The 5625-nt window shown below is 43.3% G+C and overlaps 1 long non-coding RNA gene across 1 annotated transcript; it reads right to left on the bottom strand.

Annotated features, from left to right (window-relative positions):
* Positions 1-657: 657 nt before the first annotated feature.
* Positions 658-4175, bottom strand: LOC138761177 (uncharacterized). Its single transcript, XR_011356168.1, has 2 exons — positions 3372-4175; positions 658-3226 (listed from the first exon to the last, which is right to left on the bottom strand). It is a non-coding gene; the product is annotated as an uncharacterized lncRNA (long non-coding RNA).
* Positions 4176-5625: the final 1450 nt, after the last annotated feature.

Below are 5625 nucleotides of genomic sequence, written 5' to 3'. Positions count from 1 at the left end.
AATCCGTCTCAGGGATTGGATGCATCAGTACTCTAAACATCTTATGTTAATAAGAAATTATTTATTCACCCTATCCCTTTTCTTCCAGCATTTCCATGTGTTCTGAATAACATGGCTAGAGTTTTTTTTCACCCCTCTCTGAGAAAGAACCAGTCGAATGTTTGGTGAGGCCTTGATTGATACAAATTGATAAACTCTTTCATAATAGGGCAAAGATACAGAATCTGATTTAAAGTCAGACCAATTTAATTCAAACCAGTATATTTTTTTTGCAGAAGATGTAGAACATGTCGTGTTCACTTATATCAATGGGTTGTCTTAAAAGAGATCATTTCTGACAATTCTCTAACAATTTGCAAACTTTTACAGCATGACTGCCCAATGGCAATCATCTTAAATGCATTCCTTTTGCTGCTGGTGTATGTATATTTCATTTTTTTTCCTGTCAAAGCCAAAACCAGAAAGCTTTCCAGGCTTCCTGCCAAAAACCTACGAGCATGATGGGATATTTTTAGATGACTAAGATGAGCTCGCAAAGAACTTATTATTTGCGGGTAATGTTCAGCAAACTACGTCAAAACTAGCTCATTATCTTAACATATCATCTCATCTCACACCACTTACCATTAGAAAATACCTCAATAAATCAGTTCGATATGCCGTTGAAAGAAAATTGATTTATTGAATCCTTTACATGTTTTACAGATTATCCACTAAAGCATTTTTACAACCATGAAGCATCCAGCCACATTTTGAACATGGTTAATATTTTTAACTGCCATTTATTACAAATATTGCTTTGAGCAGTTAAAGTTCTTTCTAGTGCACATTGGCTGGTAATTTGAAACTCTTAAAGGCCTTCTCTCAAGGTCAGTAATGGAGTAGTGTTCTGATAGGTTGTAGTAACATTAAAAAGAGAATCAAGACTAAGCTGTTCAGACCTTAAAGTCTGTTCTGCCATTCAATATGATCTTGCTCTCAATATTATCCCTTTTCTATCCCCATACTATCTGATGTGCAACATTTATCTATAAAATTTTAAATTTAGACATACAACCTGCTAACAGGCCAAGTCCATGCTGCTCAATTTACACCCTGTTAATCTACACCCTGGTACATTTGAATGTTGGGAGGAAACTGGAGACCCCAGGAAAAACCCATGCAGATATGGGATTTGAACCCTGGTCCTGATTGCTGGCACTGTAAAGGCATTGCACTAACCGCTACACCAACTGGGTTGCCCCCTATCTTCTTAAATATACTTATTTGGGTCCCACAGACTCTATGGTAGAGAGTCGTATCCTCTCATTGTAGAAATTTTAGCCACAAATGTCTTGAGACTGTGACCCATGGTTCAAGACACCTGCACTGCTCCCACACCCACCTGGGAGAAGCAGCTTCCCTGCGTCTAACCTAATGCGTCTTACACATTTCACTAAGGTCTCTTGTTTTTCTAAATTCTAGTAGTCAGAGGCCTACTTGATCCTACACACCTGCAATCCCAAAAATCAGTCAGATGAACCTCTCTTATGGCAAGTATTGACATATTTCAACAGGTAGGGAGATGAAAACGGCACACAATGTTGTGCAGCTCCCAGAGCTCCTCCGATGCTGGACTCAATCCTGAACTCTGGTGCGAACTGCATGAACTTTGCCCATTCTCCTGTGGGTTTGCTCCACTAGAGTTTCCTTGCAGTGTTCCATTTTCTCCTACATTCCAAAGTCACTGGCTTAGTCAGCCACCTTAAAATATCCGAATGTGTATGTCAATAGTGAAATATGGAGGAAGGAATAGGAATGTGAGGAGAGTAAATTGAGATTAGTGTAATTGGGTGCTTGATACTTTTGATGGATTTAGTGGTCTATTTCCAAGCTGTATGATTGTGTCAATACTCCAGGTATGGTCTCATTAAGCACTGATTATCTTTGCCCTTGTATTCAAATCCACATGCATTAAAAGTTAAAATATCCTTTGCCTTCTTAACTGCTTGCTATGCCTGCAGGTTTGCTCTCTGTGACAGATGGACAAGGTCTCCCAGATCCATTCTCACATCGACATTTCCCAGTCTGTTGCTGAACACCTCTCAGAATCTTAGAGCAGGCTCCATCCATGTAAGATGTGATGTCCCCTCTTAACTGCCCCCATCTCCAAAAAAATGTAGACAGAAGCTCCAGTCACTGTATTTATCTCTGTTGGTTCATTGATCCAAACCTTTAGAATGCCACAAACCTTATGGGCATCAGAAAGAATCTTATCGCAGATCAAAGACACCAAAAATAATTAGTTATAATGTACTTATCTTGGCTTCATGACATATATTGAAAGTCATATTTAATAATATTTGCTTCACCTTAAGTCCAAAACCTTAATCTCAATCTATTTTCATTATTTACTGTCTGTGATGTGGTAAGATTTTGGTATAAAATCAACAAGAGGCCTTCTGCAGTAAATATACTGTAATCATTCAGAGAATTGTTGCAGTTGTTATGGCATAAAAAGAGGGCTATTCATCCCACTGAGTCCATATCACCTAAAGGCTTGGTTTAATTATGGGGGATGGGAGCACCACCAGGCGTTCTGGCCCCATCAGCAGTAGGAGAAATAGTATTCACCGTGCTTCTCTGTGCGCCCATCGCATTGCTGCTGTGCTGCAGCCACTGTTGGGGTTTCCGGCGGCCTGGTCATGACGGTGGTGCCGACAGCGTAGACTGGCTGCACGTGGAGGGAGCTCTGCTGTGGGGTGCAGAATAGCCTGTCTGCCTCCTTGGCTATCAGGTCCGAAACCGCCGAGGAAACGTACCGGCAGCTTGGAGAGGAACAGGGCCTCACAAGGGCCACCATCTCGTGCATGAGCTCGGAGGGATTCCTGTCGGCCAGGCCCTGCAAGTTTAAGATCCGAACAGTGTGCTAGTGCCAGATGAGTTCTAGGGAGTTGAGGAGGAACCCCCGGAACTGCTCGTACTTGCGCTCCACTGGCAGGATCTCCACGAAAGAGTTTACTTTGGCAGTGGTGGCAGTATCCAGAGCGCTGATGACATGCCAGAACTTGGTATCCTCTGAGACGATTCTCCTGATGTGGAACTGGGACTCAGCCAGTTCCTGGGCTGGGTTGCCCAGAAGGGTGGTAAATGCAGGGCGTTGGTCGCAGCCATTGTGACTGCATTAGTAGTGGATTCCTGCATTCTGATGTATTCGATGCGGGTTCCAAAACGTTGGATTTTCAACCTGAAAATTAGAAGATAGCCTGAGAATACAGCAATGGTACATAGAAATGAATAAATGTATTGGCGAACTATCAAGAGCGCTGCCCCCTCGCCCTCTCACTTCCATTCTCTTCTCCCCTCCCACCTGTGCTGCTGTCGTCCCCCACCTTGTTAATTCAGGTTGATTTTCGGCGCTCCTGAAGAAGAGTTCAGGCCCCCGAAGTATGGACTGCTTTGTTTTAAAAACTTCTCCCGGATGTTGTGTGATCTTCCCCAACACTAACCCTAACGTGTTCTGAGCGAACACCAGATGGCAGGGTTGGTTGCAGTGAAGGCTCTTCGCCGTGAAACTAAACCAGACCAACAGATCGCTTTGCTTCAGATGAACTTCCAGCGACAGAACCAACTTCTCACTCAACGTTTTGCAGCGACCTCGACCAGGTTAATTCATGCATGAAGCGGTAGCTTTTCTTTTAAAGGGACTGTTGATCAGTCTGCACTTTGCTCTCTCGCATTTGCAACTATGTTCTTGGGTTTCTTTTAAAAAAAATCCAGGCCTGTGTTGCGAATGGGAGGGAGAACCTGAAGTCGAAGCGGAGTTCCTGTGCAAAGTCCTCCCCGCTTATCTCAGACCCGGACTGCGTGGAATTGAAATGGAGTGACACCACAATCCCGCCTCGCCACTTATTTCTCCCGTGACAGAATACATTCCTTGCTGGGGCAGGGTGAGCAGGTCTCCGGCGGAATGGCCAGGATGCCCTTCTGAGCGGCGCCCCGCCTTCCTTCCAGCTGCTTCCTCAACCCCATTTGAGCGCAGAGGATCTGAAGTGAAACACGCAGGCACCGCGGATGAAGTAAAACCACAACGCTGGAGACTCAGCCGGTCAAACTTCATGTAGCAAAGTTAACCAACGTTTCGGGCTTCAGCAAGGGGTGAACAAAATGTAAACTTATGCCCTCCCTCTGAAACTCGTGTGGTTTTCCCACCTAAAATAGGATCAAGTGATGTTATTCAGAGAAGTCCCTGAAAACAAAATAACGACACCGCTCCATTTCATACACCAATGGCAATCTTAATCTGGTGATGCCTGTACAGCATCCACTCACAGTTCTCCCCACCCCACTTTGATGCAAGTTCATCTAAATTTCAAACCGACGGAAAGGAGTAATGGAGCCAGTAGGAGGAGTGAAAGAAGAAGGAATCATTGATTTGAAAATTCGTTGTCTTTATTGTCGTTTCCAGTGCAACAGGTCGGCTCGCAGTTCATAACTAGTCATCTGGCCTCTGCAACTGATTTCATGTCTTAATCTTTGCGGTTCTTGGCCTCTGCAAAGCATTCATTGTCAGAAATAAAACTTCTCACACATGAGTCTCTTTAAAACTGATGACAGGACAAGCTTTATTTACAAGTCTGCAGAGTTGGACTCAACTGGCTTCTCACCAGTTAAGCCCCGATACATACAGTGCATTGATTTTTATACCCTTATTGTTTGCCCTTCCCCTTCTTATTAATACTGTTTTAATTGGTTAGTATTACAAAAGCATTCTAAGTATAACTGCATTTTTAATTATCACGTTCGTTACGTACGCTGTGAACTCTACATACACTAAATTCTGTTTCTCACCCTTCTTATCAATCTTTTGTCTCCTGCATGTCTCTCACTATGACCATGAAAAGATAGGTTTAAAAAAACATATTCAGCTGAACCTTTTGTCCTTGGCTGCTAGTAAGCTCCCTGTCCGTTCTGGCTTCCCTTTTTATGATTAATCATCACATTTTAACTTAAGTCATTTTAACCTAAATTCTCTATATAACAATCCACCCCTTTCTCTCTTTAAAATGTGTGTATGCAAAACCAGAGTCCATCAGGGCATGGTGGGCCTGAGTCACCCTTCCAACCGTTAAGAGGGAAAGGAGTGGTATTAGGAATCTGTACATAATGACCCATATTATTTCCTTCTTTTTCCACACAAGGGGTATATGGATGTTGGGTGGTATTTTCTGCCCAGCATTTCACAGGAACTGAGGTATGGGAAATAAAATTACCCTCCTTTCTTCCCCAAATGTGGTCCTGAAACAGGACCACTGTGTCTCTGCATTTCTTACATTTCACACCTGATAAAGACATAGGCAAACTAAGAAAAATCAAAGAACATAACAATAACATTGTGAATTAAGTCTTTCTGCGAAATCGCAAGGTAAGAGGTTTTTCTCCAGGAACACAAGTCCAATCTGAGTTCGTATCAGGGTCCTGAGGCGCCTCTACAGGTCCCTTAAATCTGGATGCGTGCGTCCACCCCTTCTCTCTTGTTCGTGCTGCAGCCTCTGTACTTAAGAGAACTTGGTATGGACCTTCCCACTGGGGCTGGAGTTTTTCAGTTTTCCAGGTCTTGATGAGAATCCAGTCTCGTGGTTCCAC

The sequence above is a fragment of the Narcine bancroftii genome, chromosome 4, assembly GCF_036971445.1.
Source record: "Narcine bancroftii isolate sNarBan1 chromosome 4, sNarBan1.hap1, whole genome shotgun sequence".
Taxonomy (NCBI): Eukaryota; Metazoa; Chordata; class Chondrichthyes; order Torpediniformes; family Narcinidae; genus Narcine; species Narcine bancroftii.
Note: the sequence above shows the minus strand (reverse complement) of the source record. Positions and strands in the feature narration are given on the sequence as shown.